This window comes from Onthophagus taurus, chromosome 3 (genome assembly GCF_036711975.1).
Source record: "Onthophagus taurus isolate NC chromosome 3, IU_Otau_3.0, whole genome shotgun sequence".
NCBI classification, from domain to species: Eukaryota; Metazoa; Arthropoda; class Insecta; order Coleoptera; family Scarabaeidae; genus Onthophagus; species Onthophagus taurus.
In genome coordinates this window covers 24,386,551-24,409,578 of record NC_091968.1, presented here as the reverse complement: position 1 = coordinate 24,409,578, position 23,028 = coordinate 24,386,551, and the positions used below count along the sequence as shown (strand labels likewise).

The following is a 23,028-nucleotide window of genomic DNA, read 5'->3' as shown; positions in this document are numbered from 1 at the left end:
GAAAGATTGTAAAAATGTTTGAAAACTAACTGGTAATCATTGAAAACATGCCTTTATGATTAGGAACTACTTTCAAGTTATGCCATGTTGTCCGAAATGAATGAAAATAAGTTGCTAACCGTTGCAAGCTTGTCTAAATAATAAAACACAATTTGGAAGTCATTACAAGTTTGTCTAAATGATTGAAATCTGGATAATTAACATTGAAAACTTGGCGATAATATTGAGAGCTGGTTTTTACCCATACCAGGTTGTTCAAAATGATTGAAAATTGATAGATAACCCTTGAAAGCTTTGTGAAGTTAGCGAAAAACATCAATTTCTTAAAATTTTAATGATTTATACTGTCAATTATGCGAAAAACCTTGAAAAAATGTTCGATATATTTATGTTGGGTTGTATCAGTTTTTGGAAACTCATAAAAACATACATCGAAGTAGAAAACATTTATCAAATTTCCCAAAATCTTGAAGGGAGTGTTGTGTTATATTTAGTGAATTGAAAATAAAAAGTGTATTAAAATCTTTTCTTCGACAAACGTCGTTACCTCGATACTATATAATTAAATGTTTTTTTTTACTAAAAAAATTCCAAAAGGTTTAATCCTAAAAATGAAGAGTTTTACAAACTTATGATTTTTACGGAGAACTCGAAAAATATATAAATGGAGTCATTTGTCGTTTTGAAAAGATGACTGAGGAAAAACCGGTGTTTTTACAAAATATAATTCGGGGTGGCGCAGTCGTAAAATTTCGGTTGAAAGAAGGCAGCGGTCACAAGAAAAGGATGTAAAATCTATGATTACAGATCTTAGAAGTTACAAAATTTCAAAAAATATTTATGTGAGTTAATGTCTCGTTTAGATATGAAGAATTCTTCGTACAAGTCTAATTCTTTTGACTTTTTTAGGGTTTTTAATAAAGTGACATTGTTTAAATTTACGTTGTGTTTAAATTAATTTATGTTTGAAAACTGTCGACGTATTTTTATTTTTATGTTCGTTAAGACGGAGTTTTAAATTTCTGCCAGTTTGGCCTATATAGAATTTATTGCAATTATCACACTCTATCTTGTAAACACCGCCTCTTTGTTAAATTTATGTTTGCAATTCATGATGTAAGAACGTATCCTATTATTTGAAACAAATGCCGGAGTAATGTTAAATTTATGTAAGTTAAGTTTGATTTCAAATTGTGATGATGGTACAAAAGGTAAAGTTAAATCATTTAAATTTTAAGAAATTGATGTTTTTCGCTAACTTCACAAAGCTTTCAAGGGTTATCTATCAATTTTCAATTATTTTGAACAACCTGGCATATGTAAAAACCAGCTCTCAATGATATCGCCAAGTTTTCAATGTTAATTATCTAGATTTCAATCATTTAGACAAAGTTGTAATGACTTCCAAATTGTGTTTTATTATTTAGACAAGCTTGCACCGGTTCCTAGCTATATCAGGTTGATCAAAAAGATCAAAAATTAATTGGCAATCCTTGAAAGATTGTAAAATAACTGGTAATCATTGAAAACATGTCTTTATGATTAGGAACTACTTCCAAGATATTCTAGGTTGTTCGAAATTAATGAAAATAAGTTATAACTGTTACAACCTTGTCTAAATAATAAAACACAATTTGGTAGTTATTAAAAGTTTATCTAAATGATCTGGATAATTATCATTGAAAACTTGGCGATATCATTGAGAGCTGGTTTTTCCTATGCTAGGTTGATCAAAATGATTGAAAATTGATAGATAATCCTTGAAAGCTTGTCTAAATGGTTAAAAACTAGCAGATTATCACTGATAACTAGTGTATATCATTGGAAACTGGTTCCTAGCTATGCCAGGTTGATCAAAATGATTAAAAATCTGGTTCATACCTAATCCATGTTGTCTAAAATACCTAAAAACTGGATTTTAATCATTGATAACGTATTTAAATGGTTGAAAACTATTTTCTACCTACGCCTACTTCAGGATACTTAAAACGATTGAAAATTTGTCAAAATACTCATAATGTCATTGAAAGGTTGTCTAAACGATTGAGATATGGCTAAAGTTAGCACCTCACTTTTTTTGAAATTTCAAATTTTTCTTGAGTTCCCATTGCACCCCATTGAGTTCTATAGTTCTCTACCATTTTTAATAATAGTTCCGCAAAAATAGGCAAAAAAATCGATATCGACTTTTTGGGGTTCACAAAACGAGTTAACAAAATTTGCAATAACTATTAAACGAATGCAGGTATCAAAAAATGTTATCAAAATGTCTTTTAGAACTCGTGAGGTGCTATCCAATCACCAGTTATTTTTCAATCATTTTTAGCAACCTGATATTGTTAAGAGCCACGTCAGTGAAGTTAGCACCTCATTTTTTTAATTAAGAAATAAAAGACAATAACTTCTTTCTTGCTTTTTTATATTAAATTTCCTCGGTACCGGTTTCGACTAAACAGTCATCCTCAGCCGAATCTACATATATGTTAAAAATATTTTACACAAAAAACTTAATTCTATAATTATTACACTTACGGTCGAATAAAATCTAAATATGAAAAATTGAGCACATCATATTCAAATAAATCTTGCATAAAACATTTTTTAATGAAAATAATCCAAAATAGGGTTATGTTACGGTTTTTGACGACCGTAATAATTATAGAATTAAGTTTTTTGTGTAAAATATTTTTAACATATATGTAGATTCGGCTGAGGATGACTGTTTAGTCGAAACCGGTACCGAGGAAATTTAATATAAAAAAGCAAGAAAGAAGTTATTGTCTTTTATTTCTTAATTAAAAAAATGAGGTGCTAACTTCACAGACGTGGCTCCTAACAATATCAGGTTGCTAAAAATGATTGAAAAATAACTGGTGATTGATGAAATGAAAACATGTCTTTATGATTGGGAACTACTTTCAAGGTATGCCCAAATGAATGAAAATAAGTTGGTAACCGTCTAAATAATGAAACACAATTTAGTACTCATTAAAAGTTTGTCTAAATGATTGAAAAGTGGTTATTAATCATTTAGTACTTGTTTAAACCATTGAAATTTGGTTCATAGCAAATCCATGTTGTGCAAAATGTTTCTAACAATACTAGGATGTACAAAATTATAAAAAACTAGTTGTGTACAGAAGGACGGCTAAACCCAAAACTTTCTAATTTTAGATCTAGTGTTAGTTCTAGATTTATTTGTTATTGGTTGGTTGTTGTAATAAGGCAAAAAGACTAGAAAAGTTTAAGAATCACTGGTTTAGAAAATTTAGGTACTATGTCTCTAAAAGAAAATCTTTTCTCTTGGATTTTCTTATATATATTAACGGCCACCATTCCAAACTTGGATAGATATTTATACCTAGAGATTTGTCTCCGAAACGACGATATATGTCTACGAACGATTTATGTTTAGAATTCACTAGTCTAGTAGTACATATATCATTTTTGATTACTTACTGAAAACAATCATTTTGTATGGTTATTAAACGTGGTCAACTGGAGATTGTTGAACGTCTGCTGAAGAAACGGTGACGTAACACTGTAATGGTCGGTCGTCGTGTTCCGGTGTTCTTCTCCCGGGTAAATAATAAACGAGACAGGTGACACCGATCAAAAACAGGAAGAATGCGAACACGATGTCGAACATGATCAGTGAATTCCAAGTTAACAGGCGCATCACAGACCGACTGACTCCACGTCATTCACTCGCCACTCCGTTACAAAGACCGTTGTTTGCAGTGGCCTCCTCCAGGTGATCTTGCCGACGAGGGTCCATCACATTTGCAGACGGTGGCAAGAAACACATTAATGAGCCGCCTTTTCGATAAATGATACTCAATAATTTCTTTTTAGCGGAAAGTACATTTTATAATTTTCCTATAAAAAAATTTCACGTGCAGCAATTTATTTCAGTTTCCGAAAATTTTCAACGCGGTTTTAAATTTAATACCCTCGACGTTTAAGAGTGATTTACACGAGAACACGACACCGGTGTTGTAACAATTTATCGCTCTACACCGCTAGTCCAGACTGTGATTGATATAGACCAATATTGAAATCTCTCCTTTCCTGTCCTATTAAAACCGCAACATTGAAGAGATCCCACTAAATACGATCGATTTTTTTTTTTTTGAAATCAACATATTTCGATGTCGCGAATACAATGGAAGTTAAATATAGTTTTGGTGCGGGAGAGAAAATTAAACTATTAATCCATACGGCTTTGAGGGAAATATTTAGATTCAAGCTGACCTACTTCGCTTTGTTCTCGGGTTTAATCAAAAACGTGTTATGAGATAAAAGGATTAATCAAAAAATAATAACTTAATATAGCCTGATGATTGCAAAAATTTTGAAATCGGTTTGTGTACAAAATTAAGACTTAACCACAAATTCATTGAATATCCTCAAAAAGGATTTGATACAATAACACAAAACGTAAACCGCGTAACATTCGGATTAAAAGCTCTATCATTGAACATTTCATAAGCTCCATACGGATTAATTTGAAAGCTTTTCATCCAAAAAAAAAACCGCTTATGGTTACGCTTACCACTCGAAGCCTACAAAACCAGACAACAATTATTAAAACGACGACGATAAAATTGCTGCACGTGTTGCGTTTTAATTTTAACCGTGTGATCTTTAATTTTATTGTTAAAAGCACGGTTTTGGTGAGGACAATTATGTGGCCACCATGTATGCGGATTAAAGCTAAACTTAAAATGCCTATTAATTCACCGAAAGCTCGCACGTCCGTTATGAACACGGAGTTTCGCGCGGCGACCGCTTCGACCGAAAGCTTCCGTATCACTGAAAGCTCACAAAGTTGCGCGCCCTAGCTTATGTACGCGAACGTCGCTGCTTTTGAGCCAGGCAGCAAGTGGGGGTGCTTACGTAGCTTCCATTCATAATTTTTTTTTCGTTGTGGCAAAAAACTCGTCGAGCTTTGACGTCCTGGGTAACCGAAAAAAATTTTTTGGTTAACTATTTATGGATCATAAAGTATTTTTTAATTCCATTATGAAAATTACATTTCACATGTCTTTCTGACGTTATGTAACGTCTCTTTTTTATCACTAGTGATGTAATGAATTCCATTACCTAACTAGAAATTGATAAATTGACATCTGAACTAATAGAATAAGTCAAGTTTTGAACAAAAATTGCTTTTTCAATGGAATTAGATACAATTTTGTACTTAACACGTTATGAAACGGCTAATTTTGTTTAACTCGCGTAATTTGCATAATTGGACCGCGTTAGGCATCACTTGACTAAGCGACAAATTAATAATGTTGAGAAAAACGGGATTTTCGTTTTCATCTCTCTAAAAATATAAGACTTCTCAAAACAGAGAGGCTCAAACTATTGAAAATTGCTTGGTGCTTGTCCATTTTTATCAAAGAACACTGATGACAGCTATCACAAGCACAGAAGCCGCTTGGTACGTTTTACGATCATACAGGGTGTTTCTATAAGTCGTGGCATAAATTTAATCACTAAAACTAGAGACAAAATGATGATTCGTGTAAAAATTTTTGAAGAAAATAATCTAGAGTTTGATTTTATACCTTTAACCTAGTTTTTGATTTATATAGAATTTAAGTCTAACCGGTCATCTATTCTACAAATAGATTAACATCTCTTATCCATTTTACAAATAAGTTTCTTAATATTTCTTTTTGTTTTGTTAAAAAATATTTTATATCAAAATCGAAATCAGATTATTAATTACTAATTTACAAAATTAAAGTTTAAAGAGTTTAAAAAAAAAAGAGATTAAAATTTAAAAATGCTTTTTTTTAACAAAAGAAATATGTATTAAGAAACTTGGGAAAAATTCAAGAATCATCATGTGGCTTAAAAATCGACAATTTTTTTTAATCAATGTGAAATGACTCAAAAACACGTTAAAAATTAAAAAGAAAGTGCGGAAAAGTAATTAACACTAGATTAACTTCAGTTATAAAACTTCTATTATATGATAACTAACTTCAGGTTTAAAATGTCAACCTCAATTTTGACATATTCGTAATCTTCATTAAAAATCCTTTAAAATGAGTACAAACACGACATATTTATCTTCAAAATTAATGAATTTATTGTCAACTTCCGGTTAAGAATGTCAACGTCAATTTTGACATATTTGTAATCGTCGTGAAAAATCCTTTAAAATGAGTCCAAACATGATACATTTAATTCCAATATTACTCGAGATATAAGCAACTTCCGGTTTGAAATGTCAATGTCATTTTGACATATTCTTAATTTTTATAAAATGTCTTAATATTTGTGACAAAAACAAAAATATAATAAAAAAAATACAAAATTAAGGTTGGTATTGATATTTAAACATTAAATTACTATCTTCATTGTTGCTAACTTCGCGTTTAATGTTTTTTATTCTAATTTTTTTGTTTTTTGAGATAAGTGCGTCATCTTTGGACTCATTTTAATGGTTTTTTAATGAACATGACAAATATGTCAAAATTGATGTTGACGTTTCAAACCGGAAGTGATTCTATTTCCATTAACATTAAAGTTAAATATGTCGAGTTTGGACTCATTTTAAAGGATTTTTTATAAACTTGACAAATATGTCAAAATTAAAAGTTGAAAGTTCGAATTTTTTGGATGACAACATTATTAGTTCTAGTGATAGTGTAAAACTAGATCGAAAACTAGAATCATTCGGGTTTAGCCACACGTCTCTAAAGTTAGTTCTAGTTTTAATTGTTATGCAGCGCTAGATGTTGCATATCTGGTCTTTAATTAGCAGTATTTAGTAAACTTTCAGCAAAAGCTAGACTTCTGGAAGCCATATATAGTTTTTTATTGGTAATTTCTAGTTTTCTTTCACCAGTGTCTAGTGCTCTATTGCCAATATATCCTCTGCCAGCGGTATCTAGTGTTTTGCAAACAGTATCTTATCTGCCATTAGCAATTTTTAGTTCTGTTTCAGCAGTCTCTAGTTTTTCACTAGCAATATTTAGTGTTCTACTAGCAGTAGAGGTTTTCATTATCAATATATTCTATTTCAGCAGTATCTATAGTCCTTCGCTAGCAGTAATTAGGTATGTCAACAGTATTTAATCTTCTGCCATCAGTAGCTAGACTTCTGGTCTTCTATTATAGTGCGACCAGTTGGATTTGGCCGGCGGAAAATATGCCAACTATTATCGGAAACGTCTTACCCCTCACCTCCTTGACCTATATATTTGGCTGTAGTACAGTCAAATTACCAAATAAAACAATATGTATTTGATATATTTCTGACATTTCATTTCTTTGACAGCGTTGCTTGAGTTAGATCACGGTTTTGTGAGTTTATCGAGTTTATTTTCTATTATCGTTCTATTTCGTTTATCTATTAACTGTTCTTTTCAAAGCAAAAGCCCTTCTCATCTGATTTTCAGGTCAGTAATGTATATGGTCTGTAATACTGCAGAATATTATCACATTTTGCGAGAATGAAAAGGCAGCAGGAAGATATACATTTTGTGTTGACCAGGTTATAAGTCGTGTGGCAGCAATGACAGGGAAATCCGAGAGAACAATTTGAAATACCACAAGTATATTTTATGTTATAATGTAATCAATAAATATGTATGTAGAGTATAATATTGTTTTGTATATGTCGACATAAAATCAAATATTAATAACTAAACAAAAAGCCATTATTTTATAATCTAAAATGCAACACTCATAACCTCGCATTCACAATTGTCCACATTATAAATATAAATGTCAAACTTTTCAATTAAGCGTCACAAAATTTTTGTTCTGAGTGTACCTTTCAAAACGATCGCGATGCTTGACCGTCCATATTGGGTTGGTCGTACTATAGTAGGAGATATTCTGGAGGCAATATATAGTCTTCCATTAACAATATTTAGTGCACAGTCAGCAGTATCTAGTCTTCTATTAGCAGTATTTACTTCGTTATCAACATTATCTAATCTTCTGCCAATTATAAGATGACGAAAAATGGGTGAAATGCGCTTACAAGAATTTTTAGTTATATTTTTTTTTTATAAAAATACAACATTTTTTGGTTAACTATTTATGGGTCATAAGGTTTTTTTTTGTAATTCGCAACGGTAATGAAAACTATTACAGTACTCAAACGGGTGCTGTAATGAGACTCCTTACAGCATCCGATGCTGTAATGAGATTTTAGTAACATTTTATGGAACCAGTTCAAGTTGGTGACATTAGGTCATTAATTTTTCTAGTTGTCAATGTGACAATTTTTGTCTATAGATGTTTAAACACGTTCTTAGCATCGAATACAAGATCCACAATGATGAGGACATTGAACTCTGAGCAATTTCTCTTATTTTGGGAGGTGTACATGAAACTTTTTTTTCAGGTGAATACATTTTGTGTTTTGATACTTTTAATTGTCAATTCAAATTTCTATTTTCAAGTGTTACGGTGTTACCAACTGCTACATACCTATTTCTCTACATTGTCAACATTTATTTTATTTTTGAGCACTGATTCATTAAAATTCAATTTGAATTCCCGCATTTCAAACGTGTCTTACGAAGCTTGTTTTTTAATATACTATTACCTAATTCTATAATGACAATTACATTTTACATGTCTTTATAACGTTATGTAACGTCACTTTTTTATAACTAGTGATGTAATGATTTCATTACATCACTAGTGATGTAATGAATTCCATTACCTAACTACAAATTAATAAATTGACTTCTGTCACTAATAGAATAGGTCAAGTTTTGACCAAAAATTGCTTTTTCATAAAATACGATAACATTTTGTACTCAACACATTATGAAACGGCTAATTTTGTTTAACTCGCGTAATTAGTCTTTTCATAACTAGTTACGTAAATAACTATTGTTTATTATTTGGGTTTACAACTAAATTGTAAGATAACAGAAAAGGACTTTTTTAAAAATACGGCGAGGTCATGATAACACAAATTGATGTCGTTTGCATTTTTCGAACGAACCCATCCAGGGTGTGACACTTTGGTTGAGCATTTTTCACACGTAACGGCGCCCCGTGTCATCTGATACGGGTTACACGCCCCCGTATCAGCGTCCTCTGTGTTCATTTTGTCACGTAAACACCCTCCAACATTAACGACTGACGAGATACACACGCGGTTGTATACATAACAACCAACATTTTAACACAAAAATAACACTAACATCAACTAAAACAAAAATGGAGCTTTTGATTCAATATTTACGAGGCTTTTCGTTCGTCTGTGGTTTGACGATAACGAAATCGTGAAAAGTCCCAATTTCACTTTGGGAATTCAAATCTACGTCGTCGTCGTCTTCCAGACGGACGTTAACGAGGATTGTTGTGAATGGTAGATTAATCGGGAAGGCCGCAGCATGTTCCCGTGGGAGTCGACGCTTTCCAACAATGGAAACGAAACGACTACGAGGAGCAAAACCGAAGGTTAGAGCAACGACAAAGCCCACGTCCATTGGGGTTAATTTCGAACTCAAAACTTTCTCTAAGCAGCGTAGTTGCTCTTTTTTTGGGGTTGAGTCGTTTATATAAAATGAAATTGATATGGGTGTAATGGTAATGTTGAAAAGTATTTTAATTGTAATGGAGGAACTCGTAATTTTAGTCGCGTCCGAGGCATATTCGAAGAATGCGCAGTATTCAAATAAGGCGCATTCTCGTAGTAAAAGGGTTGAAACCAGTTGGGAATTTTGCATTTTCCGCTGGCCCGATTTCAAACGCTCCCCTAACTACAATACTGGCGCTTCCGCGCAATAACGTCCTCACAATAAATTATAACAAAAAAAGTCACCCTCGATGTATTCATATGGAAAATATTCAATCGGTTAATAAATTTTGTGGATAAAATATTATTTGTATTACAAACGACACTAAAAAAATCCTTCCAGTTTCCATTACTAATTACTAATAACATTTTCGCATAGATTATGGATTTTGCCGACTTCAAAGCGATCAACTTATCCAACCAATTTTGGATATCTTGGTGATCTTGCAAAACCATTGAGCCATTGATTTGAAATTATGATAATCCGATGGAGCGATGTCTGGAAAATAAGGAGGGTGAGATAACACTTCCCAATTGAAGTTTTTTATGGTGTCTCCTTTATCGATTTTGGTATCTTTATTGCGCTACTACCTGATATTGATAGCGATTGGCATTTCGCTTGTTTAGACAAGCTCATGGTACAGTATGCCAATCTCACCATATGCACAGTAATCATGATCTTTATTATTGACGTCAAAATTATCCGATTTGACCAATTCTGGGCAGATTCTTATTGAAGGAGCATCAATGCCATAAGCTTCAACGAGCATTTGGTGAGTGGCAGAACCGTTTTTCTTGAGATGGAAAAGGAAATGTAAAGTTTCCCGCAAATAACATTTTTCTGGCACAAAATTGGACATCTTATATAATATCGTATAGGTACTATTATACAGGATGGAACAAAAGTGTGTAATATAACTAGTATATATGCCATTTGTGATTTAAATGAAAAATGTTTCAAATAATTCCCTGCTTAATTATGGCACTATATTTCTTTGTTTGTATTTTTCTTAGTTTTGTTGCTATGGTAACCAATATTGTTTTTTTGCACATTTTGATAGATATATCATATTATCAGGTTTTATAAGAAAAAAAACGTTTTCTATCGCCGTACCAATACATCATTAAGTTTTTAATTCGTTGTTGTTCGCTTAAATGTTCCATAATTTGTTGTAACTGACAATTTCTTGACGTTTATTGATGACAACTGTCAGGTGAACTCTGTCTACACTGATTTTAGTAAAGCTTTTGATAAAGTGGATCATCTGCTTTTGCCAAAAAAAATTGAACATGTTGCTTTACCCTACAGCATTCAATAATGGCTTCCTTCCTCTGTGGCTGATAGGACGCAGTCGGTTAGACTTAGAGATTCTCTCTCTCAGACGTTGTCAGTCTCATCCGGCGTCTTTCAGGGAAGTATTCTTGGGCCTTTCTTTTTCAACACTTATATTAATGACATATCTTTTTCGACATTTTTTTCTTGTTACATAAGCGGAACTTTAAGGTTTAGCCATGTTGACGATTTGAGTGGGATCGTGATCGAGAATGGGGATTTATTTGGAATAAGCGAAACATATTCCAAATGCAGCTATCGAAATACCTGGTTATACCATTGTGAGACGAGATAGGGCCACTCGTGGGGGAGGTGTGGCATTATACATAGCGCAGCATCTGAGGTATGTCAATCATGTCTGGAACTATTGCTTTCGGGTGCGTGTATAGGTCTCCAAGCTCAAATGTGTCTGCTTTCCTTGACAAGCTGGGTTCCGTGTTGTGTCATACGCAGGGTGTCTCTGACTTCCTGTATTGTATAGGGGATATAAATATAAAAATGGTGGATTTTGTTGGAAGAGCCACAATGAGGTTCAATATACTCTTAGACGAATTGTCTCTTGATCAGGTAATTAATCTACCCACTAGAACCACCACCACTTCGGTTTCTCTGATTAATTGTTTAATTACGAACAATTCAGAAAGTTGTACAAACCGAATAAACAGCCCTCTAGATATTTCAGACCATAACCTAATCCAATATGATATAGTCTTTTCAGGCTTGAAGTCCGCTTCATATCTGGCATGGATGACTCCGACTTATGGCGTGATCTCGCTTGTTTATTTCTTCATAACATGTATCATATGAATTATATTAATCAAAAAATAAACTCTCATCTGTTGATACTGTTGAATCTACATGCACCCATTTGGATTATTACAAATCTTTGAGAAATTAAGTTACATCGGCAATACGCCGTAAAAAAAAGCTTATTTCAATAGCACATTTAAAAATATGGACGGGCAGAATAATTGGAAGCTGTTAAATAGGTTGAACATCGGGAAAAAGTCCAAACCAATTATTCCTGCAGACTTGCATGATGTGAATGAAATTAATGATCATTTCCTAAAATCTGTCGGCCATACTGGTGTAGACACTGCTTTACTTACATTTTATAATACAAATACTCTTTTTGCTGAATCCCATGACTGGTTTTCTTTTAAAATAGGTGATACCCCTACAATAATAAGTGTATTAAACGAAATCAAATCGACAGCTGCTGGAGCCAATGAAGTAAATATCATATTTATCAGAAAATGCCTTCCGGACTTATTGCCATACATTGTGCACATCGTGAACTCCTGCCTTGAGCAATCAGTATTTCCCGATGCCTGGAAGTCTGCTGTTATAATGCCCTTACGAAAAAATGTGAATCCTTATAATTTCGAGTCAGTATTCTTCCAGTTCTTTCCGAAGTCTTGGAAAAGTGTATGGATGAACACAATATTCTGCGTCTGTTTCAATCCGGTTTTCGACCTAGTTATAGTTGTCCACTGCCTTATTAAACGTCATTGATGAACTCTTGAGGGCTCGCGATGATGTCAGAGTGGAGTGGTTGTGCTCCTGGATTACAGCAAGGATTTTGACAAAGTCAACCACCGAATGCTGTTATCCCTCTTGCATTATGTTGGTATACCTAAGTCGGCAGTGTCTCTTATAAACAGCTTCCTTTCTGGCCGAGTCCAAGTGGTGAGATTGGGAGAGGAATTTTCGGCTTCCTTACCCGTGGAGACTGGTGTATCTTCGTTAGCTCCGCTACTATTTACTCTGTACACCTCTCAACTGCCCAAATGTGTTAAACACTCAGTACACATGTACGCTGATGATATTCAGCTGCATTTGACTTTTCGACATTTGACTTTTCGAAGAGAGCACGCTGCCTTGTCATGTACAAAATTAAACGCAGATCTTCTAGCACTTTCGAAATACTCCATTAAATTGGTGTTAATACTCAATGCAACCCAATCAACAATAGTTATCTTTGGCAATTTATCAACTGATAATGTCAATGTTTCATTGAATGGTGAGTGACTGGTGGTGTCTCAGGAGTTAATGTTATTTGGAGAATGTTATTATTTTTATATATTTTTTATCTTTCTTTCCTCATAATTAGTTATGTAAGAGTGGAAAACGATATACGCTAACAGTTCTAGGTTTTTGTTTTATTATCTTGAACGTTTGAACGTTCAACTCTTGGTTGAGTAGAACAGATGACAGAATCTTTGTAAGCTGTTATCTCGACTTCGCCGTTTGACTGCATAAAGTTTAAGTCTGATGATGGTATATTATCGTACTCTGTCATCTTCTGATTAGACACACGAATCCTAGAGACTGTTCTGCTCTTCAGCGAGATCTATGTCAACTTGCTCAATATTGTTTGATGAACTTCATCACCATAAATTATTACAGCAAATGCTCACAATTACTTTTACAAAAAAGCCTGGTCCTATACGCTTTGACTACATCATTGGAGGGATGTGGTTGAACAGGGTTACTTCTATAAGAGATTTTGGCGTCACGTTTGATTATTCAATGAGCACGTCAATTTGGTGGTTGGACACTAACTCATTAATGACTCTCTATTTTACGTATGTATTTAACATTTTGAATTATTGCACTGTTGTATGGAATCCACAATATGATATATTTTATTTAAGGTACTATTATAAGTATTTTGTGTCCTTTTCTTCTTTCTTTTTGTATTTTTTAGTGGCACAGCTTTAATTGGGTTTATCCTGTGCTGTAAATTACTTTAATGTTAATAAAATAAAGAATGAAGAAACATGCGTTTTGTACATATTAAAAAAAATGTGCTTAATGATGGGTATTAAAACTGTAAAGGGGGGGGAGGAGAAAAAATTAAAAGTCACATTTCGTTACTACCCTTTACTAATTAGGGGTAAAGATCGCACGCGACGCAAATTTAGCCCTCGTTTTGAGAAAACCCGACCAGGGGTCGTTATTTCACCCTCTTCAACTTTTAATTAACGAACAGTACGAATGGGGCGCAAAGACTGATTATCGTCACGTTCCAAGGACCTATGTTCGCGGTATAGCAACCCTGTTGAATTTCACGTTCTCACCTCATTATCCCTTTTCGATTCTTCACGCATTCCAAACACTCAAAGGGTGACTGTAGATTTATTTTAGTGAGTTTATCTCCTTTGTTAATATCTTTGTTGGTTTTATCGTTTAGGTAAATTTTTAGCAAATCATATTTTTATACAATTTGATTTGAATTTATTTTAGATAACTTCGAGTATTGGATCAAGTTCCGGTCGTAGATCGCAAAAGCTTCGATAACGATATTCGCAACGGGATATTGCCTAATTTCCCGTTGACGCGACTTGATGTTTATCGGGAAACCAATTATTATCATTGGATTTTTCAATACTCAAAAGATTCGCTTTGAAAATCTAATTTTCTCGTGTACATCGGAGTTGATAAAGATGCGCCGTTAAATTATTGAAAACCCAGTGAAGTGCTTAAGTTAAGTTTGAATTGAGTGTGCTCCCACAGGATGAGTAATTAGTTCAAAAGTTGTTCGACTAATATTGTTGTTGAGTTCGAGAAGTTAGTTACAGAAAGTTAACTATCTCGAAATAGTTTAAGTTTCGTACATATGTTTTAAAAATGTAACCCAAGAAAATCACAAAACTCGTTATTTCCTAAAAACCACTCGTTTACCATGCTACAAACGGGAAACTTCCACCAGTTAATATCCTCGGGTCGTAATTTTCTCTCGTCTCGCTAAATACATTTTCACTAACGACGAGTTTTTACCCTAGGTCATTAGAATACCATTCGAAAATGTTTCACAACTTGCACAATAATTCCTTTGCAATGTCTTTACGTAGCATCACGTTTTACAATATTATACGGGCCATTTACCACCATAACCACGTGGAATGCTCCGAATACGTGGGAATGCAGCGTCAACGACATCTTGTGTTTATCGAAGAATTTATAATGATGTGCTCATGATTAAGTTACATCATCATTATTAAACATACACATTTCGAGATGTCTGAAAAGTTTCTATCTAAAGTTATTTGCATTCGATTTGAATTTCCTTTCCCCCTCTCTCTTTCACAATTCCGAATACTGCACCAACCCCTCGAAAATGGCGTAGTCGAGACGGTTTAACAAATCGATACCCATTGCCTCGAGTAAACAGTCCCAAACAATGCGTTATGCTGGGTGGAATACCTTCACGATTTCCACCGAGTAAGAGATCCTTATGCCATGACCAAAGCTCACCGGAAACCGGAGCAGCAGCTTATGGAGCTCATAAAGCAGCTACCCCGAAACTGGTCGGGGCTGCAAACGACCAGAAATTACCCAAGCTGTAACGCTGTCCTCGACGTTGACGTCGTTCCACCACTTCCGTTTAAAACTACCTCGCTTCATCTTAGTGGAAATGTCGCGAGGTCAAATCTAACTCTATAAAAGTAGTACGTATTTATGTGTAGGTAAATATGTAATAGAGATGTGGAAAGATCTTACTCAACCTATCCTAACTCATATCTTCTACTTTTATATACAGTGTGTTAATTAATTATTATACCCGACGTCATCATTGCAAGTATGCAACTAATAACACGATTTGCGTATTGCCATACGAAAACTGTGACATTTTCATATTTATTTAAATAAAGTACAAAAACGATACAATATTACATCAAAAAAGATATTACAATAACTTGCATTTAGAAAATGAGTCGGTTAAAATTATAAACAATCACAATATTCTTGGACTAAATAAAACCCCTTTTCCAGGAGTTTTCCATACTTTTCGTTTTTGAGTTCTAAATTTAGTATTTGCTGATTCTCAGTTCCCTGATGTATTAAAAATCGCTAACGTGGTGCCTATGCATAAAAAAGGAGATACTACGGATTGCTCCAATTATAGGCCAATAAGTGTACTGCCGGCTTTTTCCAAGGCGTTTGAGCGTGCAATGTATGATAAAATGGTTTCTTATATAGAGATAAATAACTTGCTTTGCCCAAATCACTACGGATTTCGAAAGGGTATTGATTTGGAGCTTGCCGAGTTGACCAAACTGATTGCATCAACACAGCTAGTCGAAGAGTGTTTTGATACAGCCTCGATTTGCGAGAAGAGAAGGTCTTGGAGATTTAATGCTGAATTTTCTGCTGCGTTTTCCTGAATTTTCCAGTTTCATGTTTGACAAGTTTCCAGGCAAGTCAAGGTTTTAAATGTCAACATGTTTTCAGTGTTCATTTTTCTACATTTTATTTGTATTTGCTTTTCTGCTTCAGAAGATAGTTGGAAAGTAGCAATCTGTGCCAAGTGATCTCCAAGATGTAAGTTTATTATTAGTCTGTGAATACATTGTCTACGCAGCGTTTCCCATTAATTCTTGAAGGACTGTTAAAGATAGGACGTAATCCAAACTCGGACATTCCCGCCAGGAAATCGTCTCTTATAGTACTTTTTCATTAATACAGATGTTATAATCTCCAATTACAAATATATTCTTACATCGATGTGTTTGTGTTATGTGTGTTAGTATATCTTCAAGCCTTTTAATCATCTCATTTTTGTCACCGTTTGGAGCATGATGCTAAATTTTGGTAGTGCTACAGAGCAGACCTCAAAACATCTTTCTTTGTTGTAAGTAGAGATATCGATATTTTGAAAAGTAATGGAGTCTTTTACGATTATTATAACGCCTGCATGTACATTAATTGTTGGTTCTCTAAGCTGTAAGCAGCAACTGAATAATTTTGGATGTGTACTGATTGAACTTCCGATTCCTTTAACCAATATTCTGTTATGGATAGTATGTCATAGTCGGTTGATTTTTGCATGTTATACTGTAGACGAACAGCTGAATCCCGATTTATAAAAAATGTGTACCTTGTGTGTTCATAAAAGTAGAATGTCTCTTAAAATCAAATCTACGAATAGCAACGTTGGTAGGCCAGAAATCTGGTTTATAAAGTTTTTAATCTTATGAACTAAAACTAACACTAGAAACTTTCGGGTTTTGCCGTGCGTCTTTTAAGAAAAGGTTTGACGTTTCGGATGCCATGTTGCAACCTTCTAGAGAAGACAGATAAATCCAAGAGGTTTTGTACTTACCGCGTCCTCCCTCTGCTATCGCTGCTTGATGGCCCGGTTGATGTCCTCGACGTGTATCCGTTCTTCTGCAGTACGCCTCGTAGAAACTGTTGCTCCTTCCTCAAGTTATCTCTTCACATATTCTCGCTGCTCGCTGAAATAAAGTGCCGATCACGGACCTCTTCTGTTGGAGATGATGATGCTTACAAGTACCTGTTGGTATAGGTCTTCTTCCGATATACACCAAGTTCCATATCTCCACTTGTCATCTTGATGACCAACACATCTAGGAAAGGTAGTTTTTTGGCAGTTACTGTTTCCATGGTAAACTTAATCATGGGATGTTGAGAGTTCAAGTGATCCAAGAAGTCTTGGAGCCGTTTTTGACCATGTTGCCATATCACAAACGTGTCATCCACATATTGAAGCCATAATTTTGGTTTCCACTGGCTCTTCTTCAAAGCGACTTCTTCGAATAATTCCATATAGAAATTCGCTATAACTGGCGATAATGGAGATCCCATGGCTACCCCTTCGAACTGCTCGTAAAATTCTCCCTTCCAACTGAAATACGTCGGTGATAAACAGTACTCCATTAGATCTGGCACGTATTCTGGTAATCCCTCCGGAATGAGCTTTTGGCGGGGACCATCTACAGCATCCTTAACTGGTACCCTAGTAAAAAGGGATTCCACATCGAAAGTCACCAAAATATCCTCAGCAGCTAGCTTTATATCTTTTACCGATTCCACAAAGTGTGTAGAATCCCTGACATACGATTCGGTATTCCCTGTGAAAGGGGGCAGAATCTTTGCAAGATATTTGGCCAACTTGTATATTGGAGAGTTGATGGCACTGACGATAGGGCGGAAGGGGACGTCTGATTTATGAATCTTCGGTAGTCCATAAATTCTTGGAAGTACCGGCGCCTGCACAAACAACCTTTCTGCTGTTCTGCTGGAATTCCTGTGGATTTTATCAGGTCCTTCATTTTTCTTACGATTTTGTCTGTGGGGTCCTTCCTGTAGATGGCTGGTTCCAGTAGGTTCATCATTTTGTCGTCATATTCTTTTTGTCCAAAACCACGGTGGCATTCCCTTTGTCTGCTGGTAACACGTCAACTTCAGACTTTTCTTTAATAGATTGAAGTGCCTTCTTTTACCAACCGTCAAGTTGGATTTCGGTGGTTTTGCTTGGAACGAATTGCCAGGCACACTCCCGATAGCCCAGGACAAACTAACTCCATTAAAAGGAACGGGAGTCTACCGACTATCGTGTAGTTGTGGGAAGGTTTACGTTGGCCAAACTGGACGTAACGTCGAGTGCCGCATCAAGGAGCATGAAAGGGATGTAATGTTGAAGAAGATCCAGCAGTCGGCGGTTGCGCAATATTGCCATGCAGAGGGACACCGAATAGACTTCGAGCAAACAAAGGTACTGGCTAGGGACAACACATATCACTAGCGACTGACAAGAGAAGCCATAGAGCTCCACCGACATAGAAATAACGTCAACAGAGTGGATGGCTGGGAGCTTAGCAGAACCGCCTCACACCGGACGCGACGCAATTAGTTAACAATTAGCTTTAATTGATTATTAAAAGCACCTTAATTTTTCGGCACCTTAAAAGCAGACATCTGGGGTCTCAGCTGTCCTGAGCCTTTTTTGTCTTTGGTTTTCCCGGTTCGATCGTCTTGGAACTTGTTGCCATTCCCCGTCATCTTTATCTAAATTTATTATTTTTTCAGCTAACATTTTAATTTGCTGTTCATGCAGGACATTTTGTACTTGTTGTATAAAAATTTATTCTTTCTCTTTGTCTATTTTAGGTAATTGCGGTACGTTATGTGGACACTTACCGCAGTTTTGTTTACAGTACTTGCGGAGCCCTCTTTTAGGTTCGTTTGCAACTTCTTTTTATAGGTTATGTTATTTATATTTCATTTTTATATTATTATTACGCTTTTCATGATTCAGAGATTCGATTTTTCCATACAATTCTTTAATAAGAAGATCCTTTGCATTAATAGTTTCTTCTTTCGCACGTATTTCTATTAGTTGTTTATATAGGGTCTCGATTTTATTTACAACACCTGTTTCTTCATGTTTTTCTGCTTCGCAGCACTTTATTAAGCTCGATTTTATTGCTTTGGCTTCTTTGCAAGCTCTCTCTTTACACCCCGTGTGGTAAGCTTCGCCGCAATTAACACACACGACAGTTTTCAACACTTTACTTTTACAGTACTTATAAGTGGCGTCAACTTCGTCAGCCATTTTTGAATACATTGGTTGCATACTTGCAATGATGACGTCGGGTACGATAATTAATTAAGACAGTGTACTCTTTCCTTATTAGTAAAAATAAATAAAAAAAATTAGTGAGTTTAGATACTTGTAGATTATAAAAAGGGTAAAAATATCCCTGGGGTAAGGTAAAGAATAAATCTTCAAGGTCTGCAGATTCAACGTACCGAACGTAATTACTAGAACCGAGTAAACTTGAAGTTAGTAGAGAGGTGGAAGGAAAAAGTGGAAAAACCCGTTAGCTTTTTTACTCACAAGGCAGGAGTAGGTACGCCGTTCCACGAATGATAAAATTGGAAATTAGGCGCCATCTGGGAAAAGGGGACAATAACGCCTCGGAAAAGCTTTAACTTGGCAAGCTAAAAACTTGGAGCGTAAATGCGCCGTTCGTCCGTTAATTTGACTGCATTCGGCGTACTACAATTTCCCTATTCCTTTTATTATGAGCAACTCGACGTTTGGTGGAACACTTTGAGTACTAGATGAAAAGGGCAGTTTAAAAAAGAAAATTATAAATTTGTGCTGAAATATACATTATTCACGAGAATAACTTTATTTGCTAATCGAGAATCAGACTTAACCCGACGAGGATTTACGATTCCTCGACACTATAACATGGAATTTCAAAGCGAATCTGGTTACATCCGAAACCATCTGGCGTATGCCACATCAGTTATGGCACAACGCGGCGCGACGCCACAAATCCCAGAGTAATTGTAGGCTTACATCAAGTATTCAACAATTTCAAACTCCCACTATTCCCTAATAATAAAACAAAAATTGACTCACCTAAAAATCGTTTTTTCTTAATCCCTCCAACACTTCTTACATCTAAAACAAAAAAAAAAGAGTTTTTAAGAATTTCAAATAAGAAATATTCGAATATGCAAGTAAAGGGGTGTTGTAGGAAATGAGGTCGTAATATTCATCAAAGAGCGTTTCACACAGAGCGACGTCGTTTTCTTGTCGACGTCTTTGTCGTCAGACGAGAGAATGCCGTAATTCCCGTTCGTATTTTTAATTGCACCCCATCAAGAGCTGAGAGCGCGACGAAAGCAAATGGGGAAAAAAACTAGGAATTTTCCCGAGCCGCCGTTCTTGATGGAAAATTGCACCTCAGGACACTACTATTACTTATAAAAGCAAAAAAAAGAATGAATCGCAAAATGGACCATCCGATCCAACAAAAAAAATCTTATTGTTCGCTTTTGCTTCATTTTCTCCATTTAAGTTCGTATTTTTAAATAAAATCTTATCATAGATCTTGTAGATTAAATCTTTTGGGACATGGTGAAAAAGCAATTTTCGATCTCCCTTTAACGACACGTTTGGGTCCCTTAAAACTAGTTAATGGAAAATTAAGTAACGTCACGAGGTTCCATTATGCTCTCGATATTACTTGATAAAACGGCGAGGCAAGGAAACTACACGGTAATTTAACCGTTTTAATATGCAGTTCGTTTATGGTTTTTCTTATTTTACGGCGATTATTTTTTACTTTTTGAAATGTAACCATTTCAAACCGAGACGTTCATTAATATTTTACACTGAGTACCAAGGTTTTCACGGTCGATGTTAATTGAACTAAAAGTGGAACCAACACTAGATCTAGAACTAATAGAAAGTTTCGGGTTTAGCCGTGCGTCCTCAGACGCAACAACAATCTAGCCCTGAACAATAATTAAAACTAGAACTAAAACTAGGTCTGAAGACGCACGGCTAAACCTGAAACTTTCTAGTTCTAGGTCTAGTGTTAGGTCTAGTTTTACACTGGCACTGTTACTATGTAGAACTAACAGTATAACTAGAACTAAAATCATTTGGGTTTAGCCGCACGTCTCACTTGTGTTAGTTCTAATGATAGTGCTAGTGTAAAACTAGAACACTAGACCTAGAACTAGAACCATAGAAACATAGAACCCAAAAAACGTGTGCCATAAATAATTCTATCCCATCGATTAGTTCTGCCAATGCAACTTGGTTAAAATCTAGAAAAATGTAAAACTGAAGTTTTTGGCATTAAAACTGATCATAACTCATGAATAAATAGAGATGGAAAAAAGTCTTTACGACAAAAAATTTTCTTTATTAACCCAAAAAGTCGTGGCATAAATAATTTTAACTCATCGATCAGTTCTGCTAATATTGCTTGGTTAAAATCTATTAAAATCCAAAATTGACGTGTTTGGCATTAAAACTTATTATAATTCATGAATAAATAGCGATGGAAGAAAATCTTTAGGACAAAAAATCTTCTCTGTTCACCCAAAAATCGTGTGCCATAAATAATTTTAACCCATCGATTAGTTCTGTCAATGCAACTTGGTTAAAATGTAGAAAAATGCAAAATTGAAGTTTTTGACATCAAAACTGATTATGACTCATGAATAAATAGAGATGGAAAAAAGTCTTTACGACAAAAAATTTTCTTTATTAACCCAAAAAACTCGTGCCATAAATAATTTTAACTCGTCCATCAGTTCTGCTAATATTGCTTGGTTAAAATGTATTAAAATACAAAATTGACGTGTTTGGCATTAAAACTTATTATAACTCATGAATAAATAGTGATAGAAGAAAAACTTTAGGACAAAAAATCTTCTCTATTAACCCAAAAAACTTGTGCCATAAATAATTTTAACCCATCGATTAGTTCTGTCAATGCAACTTGGTTAAAATGTAGAAAAATGCAAAATTGAAGTTTTTGGCATCAAAACTGATTATGACTCATCAATAAAAAAAGATGGAAGAAAGTCTTAACGAGAAAAAATTTTCTTTATGAACCCAAAAACTCGTGGCATAAATAATTTTAACTCATCGATCAGTTCTGCTAATATTGCTTGGTTAAAATCTATTAAAATACAAAATTGACGTGTTTGGCATTAAAACTTATTATAACTCATGAATAAATAGCGATGGAAGAAAATCTTTAGGACAAAAAATCTTCTCTGTTCACCCAAAAATCGTGTGCCATAAATAATTTTAACCCATCGATTAGTTCTGTCAATGCAACTTGGTTAAAATGTAGAAAAATGCAAAATTGAAGTTTTTGGCATCAAAACTGATTATGACTCATGAATAAAAAGAGATGGAAAAAAGTCTTTACGACAAAAAATTTACTGTATTAACCCAAAAAACTCGTGCCATAAATAATTTTATCTACAACTATTGAATTATCTATTCGTTATACAATTGATTTTTGACGGGTAATGACACTCATTACCCATGACAGACAAAGTGTTGAATAATGAGGCCATTATTCCACACTTCTGACACTGCCTACTAATCAAAAAATAAAATATTAACAGAAATGACAGCTTTCTTATATTGAGGTTATGTCTGAAATGTCTATCAAGTTTATTTCTTTTTCGTTTTTTTGATTTTTTTTTCAAAATTAAATAGTTGTAGATAAAGTATAGTATTCAACTTGCGTATAATGGATTTTACCCACTCAGATTACAACACTCGCTCGCTTCGCTCGCTCGTGTTGCAACTTCTTCTTCGTGGGTAACAGCCGCCATTATACGCTTGTTGAATAATATACTATTAACTCATCGATCAGTTCTGCTAATATTGCTTGGTTAAAATCTATTAAAATACAAAATTGACGTGTTTGGCATTAAAACTTATTATAACTCATGAATAAATAGCGATGGAAGAAAATCTTTAGGACAAAAAATCTTCTCTGTTCACCCAAAAATCGTGTGCTATAAATAATTTTAACCCATCGATTAG

At 34.5% G+C, this 23,028-nt stretch overlaps 1 protein-coding gene across 4 annotated transcripts in view; it reads right to left on the bottom strand.

Annotated features, from left to right (window-relative positions):
- LOC111420118 (tyrosine-protein phosphatase non-receptor type 13-like) overlaps positions 1-23,028 on the bottom strand; it is a 118,294-nt gene that overhangs the window by 87,641 nt on the left and 7,625 nt on the right. For 3 of the 4 annotated variants that reach the window (XM_071195462.1, XM_071195461.1, XM_071195463.1), the window contains one exon: positions 20,083-20,124. The gene's annotated coding sequence lies outside the window, so the exon portion shown is untranslated. Of the gene's footprint in view, positions 1-3,459; positions 3,880-4,555; positions 4,792-20,082; positions 20,125-23,028 lie in introns of those variants that run through there. The other variant, XM_071195460.1, reaches the window with a different exon arrangement.